The sequence below is a fragment of the Pongo abelii genome, chromosome 2 (assembly GCF_028885655.2).
Source record: "Pongo abelii isolate AG06213 chromosome 2, NHGRI_mPonAbe1-v2.0_pri, whole genome shotgun sequence".
Classification (NCBI taxonomy): domain Eukaryota; kingdom Metazoa; phylum Chordata; class Mammalia; order Primates; family Hominidae; genus Pongo; species Pongo abelii.
This window is the reverse complement of record NC_085928.1, coordinates 153,840,636-153,866,948: the sequence shown is the minus strand read 5'-3', so window position 1 is coordinate 153,866,948 and position 26,313 is coordinate 153,840,636. Positions and strand designations below refer to the sequence as shown.

The 26,313-nt window shown below is 34.3% G+C and overlaps 1 long non-coding RNA gene across 5 annotated transcripts in view; it reads right to left on the bottom strand.

Annotated features, from left to right (window-relative positions):
* Nucleotides 1–19,952, bottom strand: part of LOC129058671 (uncharacterized) — a 50,129-nt gene extending 30,177 nt beyond the window's left edge. For 3 of the 5 annotated variants that reach the window (XR_008523949.1, XR_008523948.1, XR_008523950.1), the window contains exons 1-2: nt 15,133–19,952; nt 12,165–12,243 (exon numbers count right to left, since the gene is read on the bottom strand). This is a non-coding gene — a long non-coding RNA (uncharacterized LOC129058671). The remainder of the gene's footprint in view (nt 1–12,164; nt 12,244–15,132) is intronic. The other 2 variants (XR_008523947.2, XR_008523946.2) reach the window with 1 other exon arrangement.
* Between the last annotated feature and the right edge of the window lie 6,361 nt (nt 19,953–26,313).

The window sequence follows — 26,313 nt, the reverse complement described above, 5'->3', positions numbered from 1 at the left end:
TGGGCCCCCTTTCTTAGAATGTCTGAATCAATAGGTGGGGGTGGACCTGAGCATGGGTATTTCTAAAATGTTCCCAGATGGTTCCCAGGCGGTTCCCAGGTGTTAATGCTGCTAAACTGAGACCACACTTTAAGAACCACTGTGTAGCCTACAGTATATATTTCAAACTACATGGCATGGTGTAAAAGACATTGTCAACCCATCTCTCCAGCCATATCTCCTGATCTGTAAATCTGATAAATGAGCTCCAGATGAATGAAAGTGACTCACTCCTTCTTGCCTCTGTGTTTTGCTTAGCTATTACTCCTTTCTATTTTTTTATTTGCCTGCCTATTTAACATCCACTCATGTTTCAAGCTCCAGCTCAAGTGTTACCATCTCACTATGGTATTTCCCAACATGGCCTCCTCCCCACCTACTACATCCACACACTTGCTGGTAGAACTGGCTACTCCCTTGCTTACACCTCACATATGCACTGAGTCTGCTCTTGTCACAGAATACGTATAACTTCATAACACTTAACTTCCCATTTTCCCATTTAAATTCTAAGGTCTTGTGGGTAGAAACTCTCTTACTAGAATGTACACTTCCAGTATGTGGTAGACACATATTTTTTGTAGACATTTAATATTTTGTTGTTGACTGAAAACAGATAAATTTGTGTTAAGTCATTTTTAAAGTCTGTTTTATTGTCCCATATACATTATTTTGTTAAACTTTGCATAAGGGAAACATGAATCTGAAAAAAATGCAAGAGTACTTTACCGTTTTAGTATAAGATAAAATGTGGACAAGATTAACAGAGAGGATTAAACCTTCTTTCTCTTCTACATAATGAATTTAGACACTGAGAATAATTTGGCTAATGGAATATCAGGTCGTATAACTGACTGCATAGCAATTCCATAAGAAAAAAGAGACTCTAGTAATTCTATTGCATTCTTGGCTACATTGAGCAAGGCCAGCATTAATTTATGATGCAAGTATGATGCTTATATAAAAAGGATCTAGGCCGTCTTTAAAATGAAGAGAAACAATTCACTCTAAATAGGGCATGGAGTGGGTGGAAGGTTTGGCTCTGAATATAAATTATTGAATTGCCAACCAAAAGAAAAACTTTATATTCCTACTGGGCCAGAGATACAAATCCCTGGATGTATCACAGCATATTACCAAATGTTTTGTATAGTTCATTTATTTATGCATTTATTATTTTTAAAATATCACACACACTATAATAGCCAATAACGATAGTGTAAGATACTGTGCTAAGCACAGTGGGGAATTCAAAGAAGAGGTCAACATCACTCTTGTCCTATATCTCAACAGAGGCACTATTGGTATTTGGGTGGGACAATTCTTAATAGCCCAATGCATTCCAGGATGATTAGTATTCCTGTTACCCATTCACCAAATATTGATAGTATCCCCTAGGCAGTGTGACCAAATACCTCTACATATTCTCAAACACTTTCTAGGGATAGTAGCAGCCACAGTTGATTAGACCTACTATGAGGAAGGGGCCCACTGTAAAAAAACTGTGACTGTCTCTCAGGACATCCCACCTCATTTTTAAGACAATAAGGAGAAATTGAGAAGGAATATTTCAAATTTTCCTTGTTATAGTTTACACTCATGTGTTATTCATGTAACCCACTAATTAACAAGCTTATATGTGAATGGCAATGGTAATATCTAGTAATGAGTTATTTCTTGAATTGATATCAGCTATTGTAAATTGGAGAATAAATTATTATCCGATCTAGAATCAAACAACAGGCACTCAAGAAAATGTTTAATTTTCTATCAATGCATAAGATATTCAAATATGCTATGGCTATAGATAACAAGTTTATACTTATTTATGTAAACAAACTAGAAAAGGTGAGTAGGTTTTGCCTCCTGATTTGGGTTATTTATTGTGTGATAGAAAATTTATTTTACTCGGTATACTCACATATTATTAAAACTTAACTTGTTTAATCAAAACAATATGAAATATGTTGATAAACCAGAATGTCAACTTGTTAATTTACAGTGGAGCCTAGATTTTGTGTTTATGTCTTCTCCTCAGGGTGATTTAATAAGCCAAAGTCATAATTAAAAGGCTCCATCTCCACTGCTTCCACCTTTGGCCTAGTCTAGCCTGCTGTGATTGCATCTTAATCTGGCTCCCTGCATCTTGTTCACCCATCTTCAATCTGTCCTCAACTATTTATCCTTGTGATGAACGATCATAAACAAATCAAATGATGATTTTCCTTCCTTGCTTAAATCCTTTTAAGCTAGCCCATTGCTCCTAGGATAAAAGGCCATGAAGATTTTTTTTTTTCCTGAAAATAAACCTAAAGACTTAGTAGCTACCAGACCAGAACTCTAAAAACATCTGAGTTTTTCAGACTGAAAAGAAATGATAACAAATGGAAACTGAAAGCAATAAGAGGAGATAAAGAATACTGAAAATGGTATGTGAGTAAATATAAAACCCTATTTTTTCTTTATTTAAAAGATATAAACATTTTAAAGCAAAATATAAAAACATTACATTGTATGTTTTTTATAACACGTATAGGAGCAAATTACAGGATAAAGAGATAAATGGTATTGTACTTTTGTAAGATTACTTGAGCCTATATAATGTGGTACAATATTAAATCCAATTAAACAGTATTTTTTCATAGAGCAAGCAATTGAAAAATAAGTACAAATTGATATAACTAAAAAACTGACAATTAAAAACTAATGATAAAACAATGTTTACATAATAAAAAAGGAAACAGAAAACAGAAAAATTAATCAAATAAATGAAACAGAGAAACAATGGAAACTATAGACTAAAATGTATCATATCAATAGTTACATTAAATCTAGATGGAGAAAATAATTATAAGTCAAAATTTGTCAGACTACAAACAGTAAGAGACAAGTACATTGCTATCTATCAGATTACAGACACAGATACGTTAGATGAAAATTATAAACCATCAAACAATAAGAAAGATAGTAGAGTTATAGATATATCAAACAATATAGATTTCAATAAAGAGATTTTACAAAAAATTATACGTGAGATAATTTGTCAGAAGCACATAATAATCCCAAAAGTGATGTGCTTAATTATAATGCAAAGTACACAAACAAAATTTGACCAAACTAAAGGAAGAAAACTATAAATCCAAATAAATAATAATAGTCAAATATGTACAAACCCTCTCTCATTAACTTTTGAAACAAGTAGTCATATAATAATGCTAAGGCTACAGAAGAATTGAACAACACCATCAACCATGTGGACCTAATTGACATTTATAGAGTATCACTCCCATTCACTGTAGAAGAAATATTCTCTCAAGTGAACATGAAAGTTTCATCAGATTTATCATATGCTGTGCAAAAATACTACAATAAATTTCAAAAGATAGAAATGTTAGATACTTGTCTGGCCAAAATGAAATTAAATAAGCAAGAAATAATAAATATTTGTTATTTACAGATCTGCAGGTCAAATATTTTTAAATTAACAAACATTAAAACTATGAATCAAAAAAGAAATTTAAGAAAAAAAATTAGAAAAATTTCAAACTGAAAAATGAAAATAAGCATCAAAATTTGTGGACTGCTGCTAAAGTAGAGGAAAACTTTTAGCTTTAAATGCTTGTAGTGAAAAATGTAGGCAAAATCAAAAATCTAAGAGTCCACCTTAGGAAGTTAATAAAATGTAAGCAAATTATGAGAAAAAATGAAGAGCAGAAATCAATGAAGTATAACACTAATAACAGAGAAAATTAAATATAGTAGGCAGAATGATGTCCCCAAAGGTATCTATCCCCTAATCTCGGATATCTGTGACTCTATGACCTTGTATGATAAAAGTGATTTTGCAGATATAAGTACAATGATGGACCTTAGAATGACGAAATTTTCTTGGGTTATCAAGGTGGGTCTAATTTAATTCTTGAGACCTTAAAAACAGAAATTTTTTTCCAACTGGAGTCAGAGAGATGTGGCAAAGTGGAAGCCAAAGAGACTAGAAGCCTGAGAAGGACTCCACACATCATTGCTGATTTGAGATGTGCAATGTGACATGGAATGCAAGCACACTTTGGAGACTAGAGAGGTTTCTAGTAACAGCCAGTAAATAAATAGAGGATCTCAGCTAGATAACCACAAGGAACTAAATTCTGCCAACAAGCTAAATGAGCTTGGGAGTGAATTTTTTCCCGAGTCTCTGGAGCAGAACACGGTCCAGTCAGCCCATAGATTTGAGCCTTGTGGAACCAAGCTGTGAACCAGGTTAGTCATGCTGTACCCTGATTTCTGATCCATGGAAACACAGAGAAAATAAATGAGAGGTTAAGCTGTTATGATTGTAATAATTTATTATGGCAGCAATAAAAACGTAATACATGAGACAAAAACAAACTTTGTTTTTTGTAATAGCTTTTGTCATACAAATGACAAACACCTAGTAAGACTGACCAAAATTAAAAAAACACAAAATGTCAATAGTAAATATAAAAAGGGGACATTAACGTAATTTCTATGAACTTTATAAAGTTCTTTATAAATAAAATAACTTTATAAAAATAGTATGCCAAGAAATTTTAAAACTTAGGTGGCAAGCATGAATTCTTTGGAAAGGACAACTTGGCAAAACTAATATAAAATATATATGTGTGTACACACATATATCTCTATTTCCACTAAGGAAATTGAACTTGTAACTAAAACCTTCCCATAAAAAACTCCAAGCCAAGATAATTTCACTGGTGAATTACAGTAAATATTTGAAAAATAAATAACAATCTTACTTGAACCCTTTCAAACAATAGAGAAGGAAATAACACTTTTCAACTCATTTTGTGAAATAAGCATCAACCTGAAACCAAAGACTGACATAAAACAAGTCAAGGAAAAATATTATTAATCTCTACTTTTTTATATAGATGGAAAATCTTAACGCAATATTAGCAAATAAAATTTAGCAATTTAAATAAACAATGTACACAATGACAAGGTGGGGTTTCTCTCAGGAAGGCAAGGTGAATTAGCATGCAAAAATCAATAGGTAATTTACCACATTAACAGATTAATTAAAAAAGAAAAACCATGTTATCACTTTTATACATGCACAAAAAGTGTTTGAAAAAGATTGAACATCCATTTAATTGGGCACTCCACCCCTAAGAGTATGAAAAAGGAAAGGATATTTCCTCTCACCGCTTCTATTCAACATTGTACTAAAGCTCCATCCTGTTTTTATTCAGAAATAACATGAGTACCTACAGATCTCAAATAATGAAAGAAAAATCTATCAGCACTAATAAACAAATTTAGTAGTTACACTATAAAGTGCCAATAAACAAAAACCAATTATATTTCTATAAACTAATAATAGTTTTAAAATGAAATTAACAAAATAATATCAACAAAATCATAAAATAATGAAAATAAACTTAACAAATTACAGGTAAGATCTCTTCTGCACCAAGAACTCCAAAACATTGCTGAGACAAATTTTAAAATACTGAAATGTATGGAGAGTTCTATCAGGTTCATGGATCAGAGGACTCGATATTTTAATATGTCATTTTTTTCTCAAATTGGTCTACAGATGTAATGCAGCAAAATTCCAACAAGTTTTTTTTTTTTAATCTGTAAGCTGACTATATGGAACTCAAAGGATTTAGATGAGCAAAAAACATTTAATTTAAAAAATAATAAAATGGGAGAAATGCTGCTACCTGATTTCAATATATATAATAAAATTACAGTAATAAAGATAATGCAGTATGGATATGGGAATAAACAGACAGATCAATGAAACAGAAACGAGATTTCAGAAATTGACTCATATATACGGTCAATTATTATAAAAAAAATACAGAGGAATTTCAATGAAGTAAAGGAAAGTCTTTTTAAATAAATTTTGGTGGAACAAGTAGATATATGTGTGAGAGAAAGAAAAAATTTCCCTAATGTTACACCATTCTCCAAACTGATGTTAAGCTGATCATTGACATAATGAGCAATATAAAAGTTAAAAGAATCTTGACATAGGCAAAACTTTCTTAGTAAGGATGTAAAACACTAAAGATAAATGAAAAATACAATCTGGATTTCATCATATTAAAAACTTCTGTTTATCAAATGACACAAAAATGAACAGTAAAGTGCAAATTGGGAGAAAATACTCTCAGCACAAGTGACCAGCAAAATACTTGCACCCAGAACACACTAAAGAACACTCGCAATTGAACAAGAAAACAATTTAAAGATGCATAAAATACTTGAACAGACATTTTACAAAGTAAAATAAGTAACTAGCCAGGCACAGTGGCTCATGCCTGTAATCTCAGCACTTTGGAAGGCCAAGGTGGGAGGATTGCTTGAGCCCAGGAATTCAAGACCAGCCTGGGCAACATGGCAAAAATATCAAAATTAGCTGGGTGTGGTGGCTTAGGCCTGTAGTCCAAGCTACTCAGGAGGCTGAGATGGGAGGATCACCTGAGCCTGAGGAGGTTAGTAAGCCATGATTGTGCCACTGCACTACAGTCTGGGCGACAGATTGAGGCCCTCTCTCTCTCTCTGGCTATGTGTGTGTGTATGTGTGTGTGTGTATATATATATATATATATACACACACACACATATATAAATATATATATACACATACATATATATATATGAGAGAGAGAATATAGAGAGAGATGTCGATATGCTAATTAGGCACAATGAAATTCATACCTATATTCTTTTGATGCACTATTCCTTTGGGGTACAGCTAAACGTATATTATCTTTTAAGTTCTATTTAAAAACAAAGATAATAAACATTCCTTAAAAAGGAACATATCTATTTATGTACTTATTGACTATTTACCTATATGTAACATTGAGTATTATTTATATATATTGAATATTTACACGTGTAAATATTCCAATATCAATATTCAATATTTGCATATAAGTAAATAGTCAATAAGTACATAAACAGATAATATATTTATTCTTAGGAAAATGAAAATTAAATTCACAACAATAAACTACTTTATACACTATGAACACCAAATATTCACAAAGATGTGATACAAGTGAAATGTTAACACATTCAAGTGGAATGTAATATCATTCAACCAACTTGGAAAACTGTAAATTTTTTATAATGTTAAACATATATTCAACATATAACCTGAAAATTCCAGTCCTAAATATTTATACAAAAAGATTTGTAAAAGAACTTTTATAGCAGCTTTAATCATAATAGCCAAAAACTGGAAAAACCCATAATAGCCAAAAACTGGAAAAATCCATCAACAGGAGAATGGATATACAAATCATATTTATTCAATGAAATGTTTTACAGCAATTAAAAAAATTAAATTTTGATACATGCAATATCATGCTTGAATATCACAAACAGATATTACATAAAATAAAGCAAAAGAAAGACTGCATATTTTATGATTCCACTATATGAAGTTCAAGAACAGGCAAAAATAATTTATACCTATAGAAATCATAACTGCGGCTGCCTATGGGAGCCAGGATCACAACCAGTGGAGAAAGTAATGGAAACACTCTATGTCTTTATTGGGATGATGGTTACATCTGTCAGAACTCATTATTACACACTTAAGATTCACACATTATAAAACATTTACCTCAGTAAAAATATGTTCCTTTGGAAAATCCAAAAAGAAGCATAAGGAGTTATCTTGTGAAATGTAGTAAAACTGAGAGACAATGTTTAAGGTCTATTTGAAAACAATGATGATAAATGTTTAGCTGAACTTCAAAGAAATAGTGGGTCAAAAGAATATAGGTATGAATTTCATTGTGGCTAATTAGCATATTGACAACTCAGCTGACCCTGCAAATACGTATAGTAACCTATTAGGATGTTTACAGTCCTGTGACTGATATGCTATGATTTATAAATTAATATATAAATCAAATAATTTATAAAGTAATATATACATCAAATAATTTATTAGAGCATGTCTTTGAATTAACTTATTAGTCTTATAAGAGTTTGGATAACAGATTAATATAATCCTAAATGCCAATGTCTATCAATATTTTGTTAATGTTTCTACTCTAATAAATATATTTCTAAAGTTTAATTCTAATGTTGGTATTACTGTTGTGTATTCATAGAAATCCGGACAAATGATAGTGTCAGGTACTAATCTATAAAATACAATTCATGTTTTAAGTTATTGTGCAGCTCAACTTGCAAAGCATTTGGGATATTTTACAACATTGTGCTAATGAAGCATGGGTCATAAGAATAAGTTTAACAGTGTTATTTATTTCAGTACATAATAACTCAAGATTTTCTATTTCTTAACATGACGGGTTAGAATAATCAAGGAGGTGTATGAAATAATACTTGCCTTTTGATCTGAAAGATTATATCCATGAGAAATCTTTTAGGTGCTGATTTATTTGACACATAAGAGTGAGAAACAGCTGTACTTGAAGTAGTGAATTATGCAAAAAAAATTGTTATATAAAGGGTTAACATCCTGCATAGGAAGCCAAACAGTTGAATTATGGTAATCAGAACCAAGACGGGATGAACTTTCACTGTGGATGGGATCACCTGAAGCATAGACAGTCGCCAGGACTCATTAAGATCAAAATTTGCTTTTTCTCTCTAAAATCTCTCAGTCTTAAACAGTACTATAGAACATAATAACTCCTCAGTAAATGGATGATGAATGAACAAACAGATGAGATAAATGGGATAGGGATAGGGAATAGTAAAAAGTGGGGTGCCACAGTGTGACTCTGGGCAGCTGAAAGAATGGCCACACCAAAGAGAAACCACTGACTTGAGGAGAGACACCGGAGGAGAGGTTGGCAAATTCTCATAGCATCAAGCAGTAAGCATTGAAATTAGAGATCTAGCCCTTGCCTTCAGAAGACATCAATAGAATGTCCTTTCCTAGAGTTGTCAGGTTGAGAATATCTGGGAGATTTTATATCTATGTCATCAGATGTTACAGCATCAGAGTCGCAGTCGACTGAGCTGGTAGATCTTCCTCAGAGCTCAATGTAAACAAAGTTTCTGATGTAGAGGGAATTGATATTGGGATAATGAAATGGACATAAATAATCAACCAATAAAAGAAAAGGACAGGAGGGCAGGCTCGAGTTCTAATTTAAGGATATGTCTTTTATATGTGTTCATTATTTTTGAAGCATCTTTCAGACTGACCATTCATCTGTGCAGCAGAGGAGAGATGTGGGGTCAACATTGTCCCATAAATAAAAATATCATTTTCTGAAAATTCTGCTGCATGAAATACCTACATATTAAAAATTTGAAACCAACTAAATATTTTTAAGTGGAGCAACTCCATCTCTCTCAGTAGCATCCATCTCATCATACTACTGTTTTGTTTCCTAAAGTAAATCTTCATCTGTGAATTATCCTAGAACTCTGAAGTTTGTGTGGTATATCATAATTTTGTCACAAGAAAATTAAAAAGGCATTAGCAGTATGCAAAAAGTTGTATGTTTTCGATCCAAGCAATAAAAATAAATCTAACCTCTTTTCCTACGTATTTGTTATTGCAACACCCCATCAATCAATAAGAAGGAAAGCAGACTGACTAATGAACCATAGTGTTCAAAATGGAGCCTACTCTTGCAGGCCCTATGGGGACTAGTAAGTATTGCTGACCCACAAACACATTCTTCAGAAACCATGAGGGTGCTCACTTTACATTCCTTCATGAGTTCGTTCAATATATAATTAATCTAGTTTTTCATTTCAATTTCATTTACATGGTATTATATGGTGGTAGAACTTTTGGGGAACTGTATAAAATAACATTTCTTTCCAGATTCCTCCAGACAAGCCTTTTTTTTTTTTTTTTCCAGCTCAGAAATACATATTTGGGAAAATTTCAGTTTGGGTATAGGCTGACAGAGTAATGGTTTCATCCTTTAGAACTAGGCCCATATTCTCCTTTACATCATGAGAATATTAATTTTGCTTTGTAAAAGAGTATGCAAATTGAAGGGAGTTCTTATGGTCCCTCTGAAGTGATAGCTACTCCTCAATAGATATGTCACTTGTGTTTACTTTGAGAAAATGACTTAGATATTCTGCGTTTTATTTTTCTCCTCTGAAAAGTAGTATCATTGGAATAGAATGGCATTTCTCAAAGTGTGTTCTGTGGATGCTAGCTAGCCGTGTGTGGTGGTATAGAAAAACCTACTGTGTTGTGAGAATTTTTTAAAAGATGTTGCCATTTATAAGACCTTATTACAGAGGAAAAAACAGGTAATATTTTTCATCCAAAAGTTGGAGATTCTCCAGTTCCCTAACATATCAGAATAAGGATTTCTCCCATATGTGAGTATAACCTTAAACATTTGTATTGCAATCAGCAGGGAGGTGGGAACTCAACTCTGAGCAGCAAAAGGGAAGACAGATTTTGTAATTATAAGTCAGCAAATTACAAAAGACTATTTGGAAAGAGTTTTGCCAACATACATGTGAAATGGGGCCCAATATTTATACAGTAAAATATTAATCAGCTCATGATGTGTTTCTAGGGGAAAATAAGCTCTGTGTTAGTAGAGATTTTAATGTTTTGAATATGTGACATGAAGTTCTGTTGATTTTGGAAACCACTTATCTCTTCAGTGATTCTTTAAGCATGAAGGGTCCAGGGTCAAAGAACTCTGGCAAACAATGGTTCCTAGCCTTGAGAGATTCACAGTACACATTAGCACATTGAAGGTTCTCTGTAAACTGTTTAACTCCATGCTTCCCAAACATGTTTGACCATGCAACCTATAACATGTACTTGCATCCCAGGTCTCCTTAGAGCAGTATTTGGGAAAAACCTCTGATGATTTCTAAAATCTAATATATGTATATATCAAAGTCCATTCAGGTTTGTCTCTTGCAAGAATATATTAACATACATTTTTATATTATATATTATGTATATAATATTAGATATTAGATATATAATATTAAATTATATTAAATTAGATATATAATATTAAATATTAGCTATATATCAATATATAGTAGATATATTCTTACAAGAGACTAAACCTGAATGGATTTTGATTTGTAGCCTTCCAAACTAGTGCAAATATATCTGAACAGTATTTCGGTGGTTTCTTTTAGTTTTCATATTACTCTCTCAAACATATTTCAATTGATCATCACAACTCCATGGTAGTATTTTATAACCAAGTTTTACAATTTCAACTTGACACCAGGAAGCCAAAATACTCCAAAGACTTCTGCAAGTGATTTCAGTGAAAAATCATCTGACACCAGAAAAATAGTCACAACTGCTCAATTGGCAAGATCTTCTCTGGCCAGCCCCACCTCTCTGCTTTCATTTCCCCAAGATTTTCATTCTTTGAAGGCTGAAATCCAAAATGCCCATGTTTCCTACTCAGGTCTTATGCAATAACTACCCTTCGGCTCCAAATGACTCTTGTTTATCTCACTTTTTCAAGACATTAGAGAAATGTTGTATTATGGAAAGAACACTGTTTAGAGTTAGACACTCCTGGGTTCCAATTGTGGCTCTGACAGTCATGAGTTTGAGGGCTTATGCAAGCTGCTTTCTGTAATCTTATTATTTTTCTTGAAAAGGGAATGATGACCCCTATGCCTCCCAGGGATAATAGTGACTTGATATAGACACACTTAGTACAAACTATTTTCCCTTTACACCTCCCTTTCATTTTCTTTCTCATTATCAGAATTGTAAACAATTAAACATTGACATTATTTAGGTATTTATTGATATAAAACTTGAATAAAACAAATGGTTAATAGCCTAAGGAAAAGAGCAATCATCTCAGTGCAACCATTACGCTCAGACCTCTCTGCAGGGTGTGATCTTCACTCTAGGACGCAAAAGCGGTGTTTTCCAAGATTCTGCAGGGCTTTTGTGTCTACAAGGGGTAGAGCAATTTGCAATGGATTCTCATTTCTGAGACAGAGAAGTCTTAAGACCTTACTTGAAAAGGAGTTGGTAAATGAAGAGAAGGCCAAAAATCCACACTACTTCTTAGTGAAGCCCAGTAGCATTGCATGGTAGCATTTTGAAAAATAAAGGTACTCACTAATTCATTCATTCATTCATCTAAAAACATTTATTGACCACTTACCAGGAGTTGGGAGAATGGAAGAAATTGTGGTTTGTTCATCTTTATCCTTCAGTTATTGCTAGCTCAGGAGGATGCCTTCCTGTGTTACAGGGGGACAATGGAGTGTACAGTGAAAGCTACTTATGCAGCCAGAACAGCAGAGGAGCATGTGGACAGGAATGGATGTGAGAAAATCTACTTCCTTATTGAATAAACTAGAGGGTTAATTATTCTCCCATAAACAGGGGCTTATTAACCCAAATTGATTTAAAAACAGCGAGTCTGGGGCGATTAATGTTTAATGAGAGACTCCAGAAAGTATCACTCATGAACTGTGCCTTATTTAGCAATGTATGACCACAATTTTATATATTGGATATATATTGGAAAGGATATATAATCTTGGATGTATGTTACACTTAAGTTTAGAAAGTAAACAAGAAAATTATGTGGCATGGCACTGCATATTAAATGTCAGAGAAGCAGAACTATATGTATTATGTATCTCAAACTTATTTGTCACCAAAGCCAATTTCTGAAATAAAAGATTCATAGTTGTTTCTTTTGAAGTTGCATAGAAATAACCGTTCCCAAAATTATGGGTGGCTTAGTGTGTAGGCAGTGCAGTCATCAGTGCTTTAGTTAATGTATGGTTTGTTTTGCAAAGAGTTTTCAACTTTAAAAGGAATGTTCATGAATTTCTAAATGCTATGTTTGCTGCAGCAAGACACTCAGAGTAATCATTACCTCCAGCTGTGATTTCCATCTTCCCCACCACTGCCCTCCATGTGTACTTCTTTTAAAGTTGACAGACATTCTGCATTTTAACCTCCCTGACAATAATTATGTAGTTGGTGAGCAGAAACCATTCAGCTTAGGTGCATTTACTTTCTACTTAGTCCCAATTATATGATCATGAAGCACTTCAAGAGGTAATACAAAGTAAAGAATTATGACAACATAAAACTGAGAATTTAAGTGCAAAAGAGGAAAAAGTTATTTTCAGTGAAATAGAAGATGAAGCACATCTTTTTATGGAGGTTCTTTTTTAATATAATAAAGTGCTTTGGAACAAATTATTCAACATAATTTATAACATTCCCATTAGAAAGTATATATAAGCCATAGCAAAACCTTCTAAAATGTTAACATCTTCTGAATATTTTTATTTCTTAGCTATTAAAATGTTTTAACAATATCATCCCAAAACAGAGTTACTGCCTAGAAACTCTATGAAGATTTTTTTTTTTCCCTGTAGGAACTCAGAGTGCAAATTATCCCATTTTAAGGCACCATCCAACATATCCTTTACGACGTTTTTTTTTTTTTTTTTTTTTAGGAATAAAACAAAATTAATGCAAAATTTTACCTAAATATATTCTACTCGAAATACGCAAATAAAGTCAGAAGCTTAACATATTAAAACTATGTAGAAATGTCTTCAGCATACACATTATATATGTATGTATATATACACAATTTATCATATATATTAGGTATGATGGACACATACATTTTTCTTCCAAAATATCCTACCACTCCAAGGTCAGTAAGATGGCAGAACTAAATTATTTCTCACTAAACCCAAAGTTAACAAACTGGAATTTGATAATTAAAAAAAAAGTACTACCTATTGTTTTCTTATTAAGAATTTCCATAGAAATAATGATTAATAAGGTCAGTTATGTGTAGCTCACAAAAATGCGAGCTCAAAAGAAGTTTGACTTCATTATATAGACTACAGGTTTCATATAATTCAGATGTCAATCTGATAAAGTCTATGTATATTTGTGTGTGTGTGTGTGTGTGTGTGTGCGTGTGTGTGTTATTTTTTAAGACATTAGGATTACAAAGACACAGCTTCAAAAAAGGGATGGAAAGTAGAAAATAATATCTTGATATCTTGGCAGTTTAAAGTAGTAGAGAATTTTCATAGGAACAAATGTGGTTTTGAATTGTGTATTTCTATTAAAAGTAGAATATATATTTATTTATTTATATATATATATATATATATATATTTAATTTCAGGTGAAGACCAAGTCAGAACACAAAATGAAAAAAAGCTTTGTTTTCTCTCATTAGAATTGTACAGGAAAGACCTAAACTTGACAATGAGTGTCTTCATAATTAAGTTAAATAGGAAAGTATATTACCTGGTCAAGATATTATAACATATGTGAGAAATATGGAACCTCTATATGAAAAAACTCATTAAGAAATATGGAACCTCTATATGAAAAAACTCATTATTTACTGGGCACTTTCCCAACCATACTGCTGTGGAATTTTCCTGAGCCTCTTCTCAATGGCTACAAGGGAATTGAGCATATAGAAAAATAATAGGAGAAGCCAAAATGGGATCAAATCCAAGCCATTATTACTGAACCTTTTTTTTTTTTTTGAGATGGAGTCTCACTGTGTCCCCCAGGCTGGAGTGCAGTGGCATGATCTCGGCTCACTGCAACCTCTGCCTCCTGGGATGAGCCATTTCCTAAGAGTATCCAGTGTGTTATCCTTGATAACCTTATCATTGATCCATGTTGAAGATCTCTTCATGTCAACAATCTGTACCTCTTTTACTATGTGTGTTTTGTGTATGTGTGTGTGTGTGTGTGTATATATATATATATATATATATATACCTTTTCTGGAATCTACTTACAATTGCCTTGCAATTCCTTTTAGCTATGACGAGTCTTATTTTCTTATTAGTCCATTATATTTCTATTATGACCTCATTTTTTTTAGTTATTCCTTCATAAGCAATAATTGCAATTTAAAGCATTGTAAGTTAAACTCTTTTCTCCTAGAGTTATGTTGTAAGTGGGAGGATTCACTCTTAGAAACCTACTTTACACAGAAAAATACCAAAACTGGTTACCAACAATAATAGATAAAATAGATTAGAAATGTAAGGTTTATAGATTTTTTTCAAGTATGTAAAATCAACCCCATATGTACAGTGGTCTCACTAGGGCTGTCTCACCCAGGTATTCTAGGAGCATTTCCATGAAGAGTAATCATCACCAACTTTGTTGCAGGATAGCCCAATATTTTCAGACACACTAGCAGGCAGGAAAAAGGAATCAAAAGGCAAGACTCAGGCTACACACTCCTCTTTAGCCTATTGACAATGCCCTCAGGTTTTCATGGTTACAGACCAGGGCTGGTAGAATCTATGTGTATGTAAAATTCTGACCTAGAATGCTTTCTTTCTTTTTTTTTTCCTTATCAATCTCCATAGAGTAAGTAATAACATTTTTTATTGCTCCAGTGTGTATTCAAATTTAGAGATGTCCCCCTTAAATTTTCTATCGTTGATTTCACAGGCATAAAAATCTCAGAAAATCTCTGCAATATTGCAGAATTTAGTTTCTCTAGTGTCTTTTGTATCAGGGTAAGAGTGAATGTGTCAGAAGTCACTAAGAGGTCGGCTGTGAATATTACTTGGGAGAGAGAGGTAGTTATATATAGCCTTCAAAATGCAGATTAACAAGTCAAACTGCCTCAAGTCTGTACATGTAGTATTAAAACATACTCCCTGGTTCACTGGGCCCTATTTCAGAGCTCCTCAGATAAAACTTAATGTCAAGACTTTAAAACCACGTAAAATGTCAGTTTCCACCCGAATGTATGCAGTCCAAGGAAAGCGCCACTCAATACATGTGGGTTAGAAGTCTATGTTTCTCACTGTGGTCTCTCTAATACTATCTCAGTCCATGAAGAGAAATCATTACCAACTGTGTTGCAGGATAGCTTATTATTTTCAGACACACTAATAGGTAGGCAATGAAAATGAATCAAAATGCAAGATTAGGGCTGCATACCTGTCTTTAGCCTGTTGGCATTGCCCTTAGGCTTTGACATGCACAGATCAGAGCTGGTGGAATCTAGTTGCAGCTTTTGTCTTACAGAAGAGCACGTTCATATTCCCATGGGGAAGCGGCCTCCCACTTGATACCAAACATTAAATTTTAGTCCAGTACAAAACTACACCTAATCCCTCCTTGGTAAACATGTGTTCAAGTCAGGGAGAAACATATACTCAGTAGTAAACTCAGTTCTACTCAAATTTATCTCCTGTTTAGAAGATAAGTAGAAGTACAGTTTTTGAGGGTTGCAATGACTTTGTCACTTACGCATTTTAATTTTTCCATAATATTTTGTGAGAGAAGTTTTTAATTTGTTCATCCTACAGAAAACAAGCAGCTATGTTGTTTAAATAGAAACTTACATAAGATGTGTTTATTTAAAGCTAAATATTTAATAATCCAAATGACAAGGACAGGCAATAAGAACATACTTGTGGGATATATGTTCTATTTCCTTCAATTTTAGAATGGAAACTCTTACTTTCAATAAAGTACCAAAAGACTATGTAGCAATTCTTGTATTTAAACCCTCTTAACCAGGCTTTCAGAGAAATAATGGATCAGAATGCTGGCTCTTATCAGTAAAACACATTTCATGGTAAATTCAGAAAGAAAGCATTGAGTGGAAGAGATGTATGCTCTTTAAGGACCATTTATTCCACCAATCCTTTTTAAAATAATAATGCAGCTTCTCTCTCTTTATAATTTTTTGATCCTTCTTTTGCTATACATAATGCCATAAGTTAATACTTTACATGAAAACCTATTTCCAGGGAAATCCTGTTGGGCTGCTGTACTACAGTAAACTCTAATCTCTGGAAGAGAGGGCAATAGCCATAAGGGATAACATTGTCTACATTTTAAATAGCGGTTGCTGTTTTCTTTGTGTTTAGTACAAAAAATGAAGGAATAAAGGAAGAGGGCACTTTCAAAAGACTTATTGGGAACTAAAGAAAATATTAAAAAGAAGGATAATTCCCCTAAATAGAAAATCAAACCACCCAAGCCCAGGTTGGTGAAAACTGATGTTATCTTATTCAATTGAACAAATAAACTCTAAACACGAATATGGCACATAATGAAGATAGAATTATAGTCTTAAAAACATTTCAATTTAAGGCAGGCAGTTTATAAAATAAGGGCATACATATTCATGCAATGCAATTATTTGTCAACATTTTTACAAATAATTTTATAGCTTCCTCCCACACACACATTCAGAGGGCATAGATGAATGACGAACCACTTCAAAGGAGGAAAGACTGCTACAAACAGTGGTAAATGTGGTTTTCTTCTTTCCCACTATCTTTCCCACCCCAACTCTTCTAAAAAGAAGGAACAAACAAAACCCTTTCTAGAAACAGGAGCCCAAGAGGAAATCTCAGTCTGCATGCCTTCTTCTTTGTCTCAGTCATTCATTCAGTAAATACTTACTGATCATACAGTATGCACCAGGCAAGCTGCTAGGGGATGGAGACACAATAATGAGCATAACACAGTTCCTCCCTTCAAGGAAATTATCAGCCAGGGGAAAGAGAAATCTACAGGCTATTATAATGCAGCACACCAAATTCTCCCCTCTGAATACTGTATTCTCTGACAGCAAATCAAAATGCTAAGAATGTCTGGAATTTGAAAAGGCACAAAAGGTTTGGGTGTGGAAGGGGGGGATAAGGTTGGCATATAGGTGAATTTCATTTATCATCTGAGATCAGGAGATGGATCAAGATATTCTACAACTACCTGTCTCAGTGCCTTATCTCCACTCCTGCGTTTCTCACACCCATTCCCCCATTCAACCTCATTTGTTTGTGTTTTGCTGATAGTTCTTCAAGAATAAGCAGATAAAACCGTTGGGAAAATTTTCACTACGGCATGCCTGCAAGGTAGTATTTCCAATATTCTCCTCATTGCCTTAAACCAGTATCACAGGCTATTAAGTAGAAGTTTCATCTGAGACATTAGGATAAATAGACATCAGGCCAAGACAAAATGCCATACCAACAAATATATTTTCAAAGGAAATTGCCAAGTAAAATATAAGTTTAGAAGTGTGTTTTACTTATATCCACATTGAGAATCTGAAAGAATCAGGAGCGAATGCTGTGGGAGAATTCTTAAGAAAGATTTCCATAGTAAAAAAAATTCTACAGGAACCTTCTACATCCAGAGAGGGAGATAGAAGGCTCATTCCTCTTTAAGTCAAAAGGGATGAGATTCAAAGGGAACACACCTTACAGTAAAGTGACCCAGTGGACTGTACCTGCCTTCCATCTAGGAGGCTTAGTTAACTGGAGAGATGGGCCAGAAAACTGCTTCAGTGGTGGAAAGACTGAGAGTTGATTCTGTATTGGGCCTGGGCTATCATTCCAGAGTTTGAATAGGCAAAGAGTGCACAAGAGTTTCCTGTTGATCAGATGTGGGTTCATATGAAAGAGAAATCCAACTTGGAAGTATTTAAAATTGCTGAAAAGAACTAGCCTGAGAGATACCATCTGGGAAGGCATTCAAACTCCAACAGAGAGAATCTGGATAGAAGAGACTTCTGAAACACTAGAACTTAGGAGGCCAACAGTAAACAAGAGGAAAAAGCAGCACTCACATCAGGGAAAGGGTGACCATACATACGCAGTGGGGGCCTCTAGAAACGCAGAAAATAATCTTTCAAAGAGTCAACTTTGAACAGTTGCCAAGTCCACAGAGAGCATGCCAGCTTTTGACACTACCAATCAAGTACAAATTTCCTAATTTCTTCCTCCTCTTCTTTCCCTCAGCCTGCAGGGTCAGAAACCAAATAGAGCAAAAGAAGAAGAGGAATAAATAAAAATCCTGGAGGCTGGGTGGGGTAGCTTATGCCTAGCACTCTGGGAGGCCAAGATGGGTGGATTACCTGAGGTCAGGAGTTTGAGACCAGCCTGTCCAACACAGCAAAACCCTGTCTCTACTAAAAATAGAAAAATTAGCTGGGTGTGGTGGTGGGCACCTGTAATCCCAGCTATTCGGGAGGCTGAGGCAGGAGAATCGCTTGAACCTGGGAGGTGGAGGTTTAAGTGAGCAATCGCGCCACTGCACTCCAGCCTGGGCAACAAGAGCGAGCCTCTGTCAAAAAATTTAGAAAACAGGGCACAAAATGACTGCATGTCCTGTCAGTGTTACACTGGAACATTATCTAAAATGTTTACTGAGGAGGAATGAATCCTTATTTGACTTAACTATCTCTCCTGATTACGGGTCAAACTCTGGAATTTGAAATTAACTTACAGATTTCTGTCCAGGAAAAAATATAACCTGAAATGGTTCAGTTCAAGGACAACAACTGCTTAGGAAATTAGAAAACTTAATTCAACTTTCTTTACTTAAATGAACATGTCTATTCCTCAAATATTGTTAAACCAGCTTTATCATTCTGTTGACTCCCTCATTAATAAGTTACATACAGTTTTGAAATGTGCAGACTTTATAATTGCATAAGAATCATGTTTTAAACTTTTAACAAAATAATTTGACATAGAGACGGTCTTTCTCTGTCTCTCATTGCCAACCATCAGCCTGCAGCAGAAATCCAGCCAAGGAAAAGGAGAAGATCTAGTGATAATTCAGTTCCAAAGTGTTCATTTCTACATGTGACTGTCCTTCTAATTTCTGAACTGCTAATTTAATGAGCAACAGAAAGTGACTTTAAAAGTTTTAGTTACCTGAAAGTAATCATAAATGTCATGCATCTGTCAAACTTACCTTTCTAGAGATGGAAGAATACTTCCTTAAATGTATTATTTTTTTAACTAGAGGAACAAGAAGAGATTTAACAAAACAACGTTACTTTTGATTTGAAAAATCTCATTAGTTCTATTTCTTCTACTTACATTTAACTCCTTATCTCCTAAACTAAAGAATGACAGAGAAGTTTACATGATTTACTAAGAAAAAACCAGAATAGACATTTCTTTGTTTTTCTCTCTACCCTGATGTTTCATCTTAGTGAAAAAAAAAAGTTTTTGATGTAATTGATATAGCTTTCTATCAAATATAATATATTTAAATTCAGAAGCACTATACAAGCTAGAAGATAGATTGAATTAGGTATTCATAAAATATCAAAAGCAAGTTCCAAAAGCAATAATGTACATCAGGACAGTTTCTTGTGAATTCCACTTCATCCAAGTGATACCAATAATGCATATTTCTTGAGCAATTATAAAAGCAGATGGGATTTTATTATATATTTCAGCATATCAACAAGTAAGATGATGATAACCAAAGTTGATACAACCTATAAAATCAGGCACAGGTTATGCTGTGGAAGATGTTAACATTTTAATGCCCCAAACACAAAAAGTCAAATAAAATAAAATGCAGAACTACAAAAAAAATGAAACTTGATAAGATACCCTTTCATTAAATATAATCTTTGAATATTATACAAAAAAAGGACATTTAATTTAATAAAAGCCGTAACACATAGGTACTTTATGATACACGTGATTTATAGTTCACAAAGGAAGAAGTATAATCCTTGGAATCAAGTCAGAAATTTGGAGTCAGAAGATATATAGAGATTCAAGTTCTATAGCTGTGGAACTTGGAAGGTAAAAATTACTTCAATTATGTTAGCCTCCATCATAATACCTACTGCAATGTTTTTTGAGTATGTAAAATTCTTTATATGTTTCTAAATACTGTGCTCATGTTAATAATTATTAAAGTTTCCGTTTTATACATATTTTTCATTCTTGGAGAAGGAGTGTCAGAGTAATATGGAGCATTTTTATGGAGGTTGTAATTGATTATGAGGAGAAGACATAATGTACCATCTTTGAAAGCTCCAATCTGATTAACTGAGACTTTTAACTGCAGAAATTAAGAAGAACATGGAGAACTGTAAATGGAGGGCTCTCTGCTGCTGCTTCTGTACACAGCTTCTGCTCATTTCTGGCCAGTGAAATGAGAACACAAGGAACACAGATCACTCCCAAGACAAGAAAGAGCGAAGTGCAGCAGCTTTTATCACCCATGAGCACTGGCTCCCAGATAGCAGCACTCCCAGCAATACACTCTCTGGGTCCAAAGCAGGCAAGTGCTCAGAGTTCTGGACCTCATGGAAAGCGCTTCTTCCCTCCTTCTTTGTTTCCCTGAACCTACTGAAAGCTAACGACAGAAGAAGCAGAAATTTAGGGACTGAAGTCCCATCATTCCAAAGGACCGACATTGTTGAGGTGACAGAGTAGCCTTTGCTAATATTTAGCTCGAAATGGCTGATGAGAACAAATAGATAACATCTTACTTTTTCAAACTGCGGCTTCTTTGAGTTAAGTAGAGCACAGAAAATAAAAGGAGAAAGAAGCTAAAAATCAGAAAGAGACAAATGAGGAACACAGTTTCCAAAGATTTTAAGAAAATATCTTGTTTTTTCGAGATACATTTTAGAAAAAAATGATTTGAATTCAAATATTTCATTGCATAAGAAGATATTCTGTAGCTTGTTAAGTAAAAACTGAACAGCAAAAAAGAACAAAAACCAACATATGTAATCCTATAAGCAGCAAACATTAATTTTTGACCATTAAGTAATTCACTGTGTTAAATTAGTTTCTCCAGACCTTTCCTGTACAGTCCTGAGAAATATAATATCCTGAAAGGTAAATCCAAAATAATGTATCAGATAATAAGCACATTGCAGATTTATAACTGCTGTTTATACTTTTGGATAACAGTGAATGTGCCACTTACTCAAATGTGTGTTATGTGGTGTTCAAGGTGCCAGCTCTATGCTATGGAGCTAGCTTTTCGGCTTTGGAGGATGGCTATGCAAATTACTTAAAGAGCAGCTAATCAACATTTTTTTAAATGTCCACATAGTATCTAGCAGTTTCTACATTTTTGACATAAAACGGAGTAATATGAAAGTGATAAATTCCAACCTGTAATGTCTGTACTAGTAAAGTTGCCAAAGATCAGGTTCTACCTAAATATATGTATACAGATTTCTGTTACAATTATATTTACCCAGGTGACATCAATTATATTATGAATTGAAGGTCATTTCTTCACACTCCTACAAAAAATAACCCAGAGTAAATTTTGTTTTTAACAAACCCTCATGTGTATTAACAATGCCTCAGAACAGCACTAGGATTTTAGCCATTTAACAAGACAGCTTCCAGATCCTGACTTGAATGTGTCCTCCGAATTCAACTGAGGAAACAAAGGTTTCTACTGCACAGCAAGATTAATGTAGGATTTTATTTTTCACAACCTTGATGATCAATATTTATTAAAGATATGTTTGACCAAATATTTCTTCATACTAATATCCATAAACCTAAAGCAAACACGGTTTTTTTTTCTTTTCAAAATAATGACACTTTATAATGACATCTTCTTTTGTTCTTGTGTAGGGATCAAGTTTAGGATGAAACATCCTGAAGACAATCATAATAAAAATAGCTACAGAATATGGAAATTGAGACTCCACTTTGCAGGCAGTTAAAGCATCTATAAAACATAACAAGGTAGGAAGAGCAATGAGCTGGGTCAGAATGCCAGCACTGCCAGCTAAGAGTGGCCTGACCTGCTGTGTGTCACTTGATGCTTGGAACCTCTGTTTAGCGACCTGGAAATATAATTTGGATGTTTATCCCATCCAAATCTCATGTTGAAATGTGGTCTCCAATGTTGGAAGTGCTGCCTAGTGGCAGGTGTTTGGTTTCATGGGGGTAAATCCCTCATGAATGAATTGGTGTCATTCCCTTGCTGATGAGTGAATTCTCACTCAGTTAGTTCACATGAGAGCTCGTTGTTTCTAAGAGCCTGACATCTCTTCTACTCTTTCTCTGGCTGTATGATATGTCTTCTCTCCCTTCTCTGCCTGCCATGATTGTACGCTTTCTGAGGCCTCACTGGAAGCAGAAGCTGGCACCACACCTCTTGTATAGTCTACAGAACCATGAGACAAAATAAACCTCCGTTCTTTATAAATTACTCGGCATCTGGTATGCCATTACAGCAATGCAAAATGCACTAACACGCTTGGAATCTGAGGTCATTAAAAGAGGTAACTACAAAAGTCTTCATAGTTCTAAAGTCTTATATGGAGGTATGTTAAGTTATAAGTTGCAAAGTAGCAACAACTCCATTTCCTGCAAAAATCAAAACCTTTACAATTGATGATTCCTCTCTCAGTAACTCACCTTCAAAAATAGGAAGGCTGCACATCTAAAAACAAAAAACAAAACCTATAAGTTTTAATTACATCTAAATTTATAACATATGCATAAGAACAATTTTAAAATTACATTAAAACTACGTAGTAGTTTGACATATTTGCATATATAATTTGTTATTTACGTGTATATACATTATGTATAACTATCCCATGTTATTGGTACATTTGTTCATTTCTCCTAGATATGAACCTAAAGTCAGATGTTAAAATTGAATGCATGTTTATCTAATGAATAATAGACGGCTGCTAGGCACATATTTCATGTTGCAGAATATAATATCCAAGGTAGTGACCCACAACTATTTCAAAAACATTTTCTATTCAGACATGATACAAATACCTCTTCTTGTTCACAGGACCTACCATCTTATTATGAGTTGTAAACTTGCAATATTTAAAGTCTAAGCTGTCTGCATTTAAATAGAAGACACAATCAGAATAACTAAGTGCATCAACCATATTAATTTGCAATGCTGGTAGGTACTATAAACTCAGAGGAAAGTAATCAATTCACCATGGAAATAATGTTGATCTCTTAGCCTTATATCATTTTCACCCTGGAATTATTCCACTGCCATCAATCAGAAGGAGAAATACAGCATATGAGGCAGCATAAACCATCAAGCAATCATAAATAGAAGCAATCTCTGCATATGGTTTTCTAGAAATAATATACTAAGGTCCTGAACAGCAAGAGTCACTACAATCAAATACAGTAGCTGAGTAAGTGAGTTACCACGCAATGTGCTTCCCAGTTCAGCAAATGGAATAAAAGTTTTATCTTGGTCTCTCACTCTCTCTCTCGGAAAAAGAAAGGTTACCTGTGATACTCTATAAGTTACTACAACAGAGACTATTTCATTTGCCCATGAAATGGAATTGGGGACTTACTTGTTTGCTACATCATTCTCCCCTCCTCTGCTGAGACCATCGGTGAACTGAAGCATCCGTTTTTCCATTTATACAAATATTGTGCTTAGTGACAGTGGGGCAGGTGTCCTGCTGGAGGGAGTCAGTAGCATTGGGAAATGATGGAATCCACTGTAATAATGTAACATGAGGGGTTCACAGCCTTCCCATGAGAAGCAGGAGAGGAACCAGCCTCATCTAATCCTTTTTAATTACATTCCCTTTGAGGATTCTCTGAATAATGGCCTTCAGGGCACCCTACCACATTTTCTTCAATATGCAGCATCTTTAGCAGGAATCTGGAGATATTTATCCTTCAAAAAGCACATATAGGCTTTGACAGAGTTGAGTTGAGCTTTAAGGAAACAAAGACAATATTCCAAAACAAATTTAATGATTAGTAAATGGCATCTGTGATATGGACTATTTATTGAAAAGGAAAAAAAAAAAAAAAACCAAAAAGTGATAAAGGCACATTTCTCAGCACTTGACTTATTTTTAAAAGATGAAGGTGAAGACCAGATAACTTGGTATTTCTACTTAGCTGTGTTATGAAGAAGAAATAAAAGTTGGCTCACACCTGTAATCCCAGCACTTTGGGAGGCCAAGGTGAGTTGGTCACCTGAGGTCAGGAGTTCAAGACCAGCTTGACCAACATGGTGAAACTCCATCTCTACTAAAAATACAAAGAAAAAAAAATTAGCTGGGCATGGTGACAGGCACCTGTAATCCCAGCTACTCAGGAGGCTGAGACAGCAGAATTGCTTGAACCCAGGAAGCAGAGGTTGCAGTGAGCCAAGATCATGCCATTGCACTCCAGCCTGGGTGACAAGAGCAAAACTCCATCTCAAAAAAAAAAAATAAATAAAATGAAATTAAAATAAAAAAAAATGTTTTTGGATGCTGCTGTAGGCAACACAAAATTCAAGACTCAGTTTGCCTTGAATTCTTCAGGAATATGCTGAATAATCTATATATTGAAGGTTTAGAACAGTGTAATGATGCATTTGATTAGATTTTGACTAATTCAACTATTCACTTATTTTCAATTTACTCATTTCAGTTAATACGAAGCATGAGAGGAAGGAGGGGGAAGGAGAAGGAGAGGGAGGGAGCAGGGTGAGAGAGAGAGAGAGAGAGAAGGAAAATAAATCTTGAATCTTGATATAACATGGATTTTTCTATTTAGGGCCTCAGTGAACCAGAAACTGGAAAGCTGTGCTCTTTTTAAATGTATGGTTTTAAAAGATTTGGGATGCCTGGATCCTACAAAATGCATGTCTACATGAAGAAATATCACTCAATATATCTGAGAGGGAGACACAAGGAAGACTCTTCCTTCATCAAAATTATAGTAATTATCCAATCCATTAATGAAAGAGCTGCCTAGAAGCAGAGACAGAATGCAATCAATCTACTTTGCCTTAAGAGACAGGCTTTTTCTATTGTTTTCTTTTTCTTGTGCCAGTTGTTTCTTGTCATCACTAATGAATGATATCGGTACAATGGTAAGAATTAGGGTTGAGGTTAGGGTTTGAGTTCGGGATCAGAATAGTAGTAAGAAACTTACCTTAAACTTATATTGATTTCAATATCTACAAGTGCCTATAGGACATTTTCATGTGGGTGTCCTTCTACTACCCCAGCATTCTCAAAGCCTAACCCATGATCTTCCTGAAACACAGACCCTTCTTCCAACTTTACATAAGAATTCCACCATTACTTTGTCTTCCAACTTATAATCACCAGCTGTCTTATCTCCCTCCAAAATGTATGTCTCTAAATCCTGTCAGTAGTTTGTCTGAAAATTTCCTAGTCATATCCATACCATCAATTTTTTTTTTTTTTTTTTTTGAGACAAAATCTCACTCTGTCACCCAGGCTGGAGTGCAGTGGTGTGATCAGGGCTCACTGCAGCCTCTGCCTCTGGGGCTCAAGTGATCCTCCCACCTCAGCTTCCTGAGTAGCTGGAACCACAGGTGTGTGCCACTATGCCCGGCTAATTTTTGATTATGTTTTTGTAGAGATAAGGTCTCGCTGTGTTGCCGAGGCTGGCCTTGAATTCCTGGGCTCAAGTGATTCTCCCACCTCAGACTCCCAAAGTGCTAGAATTACAGGTACGAGCCCAGCCTCTTTCTAACTTTTAAGGTCTTTCTCAGCTCAT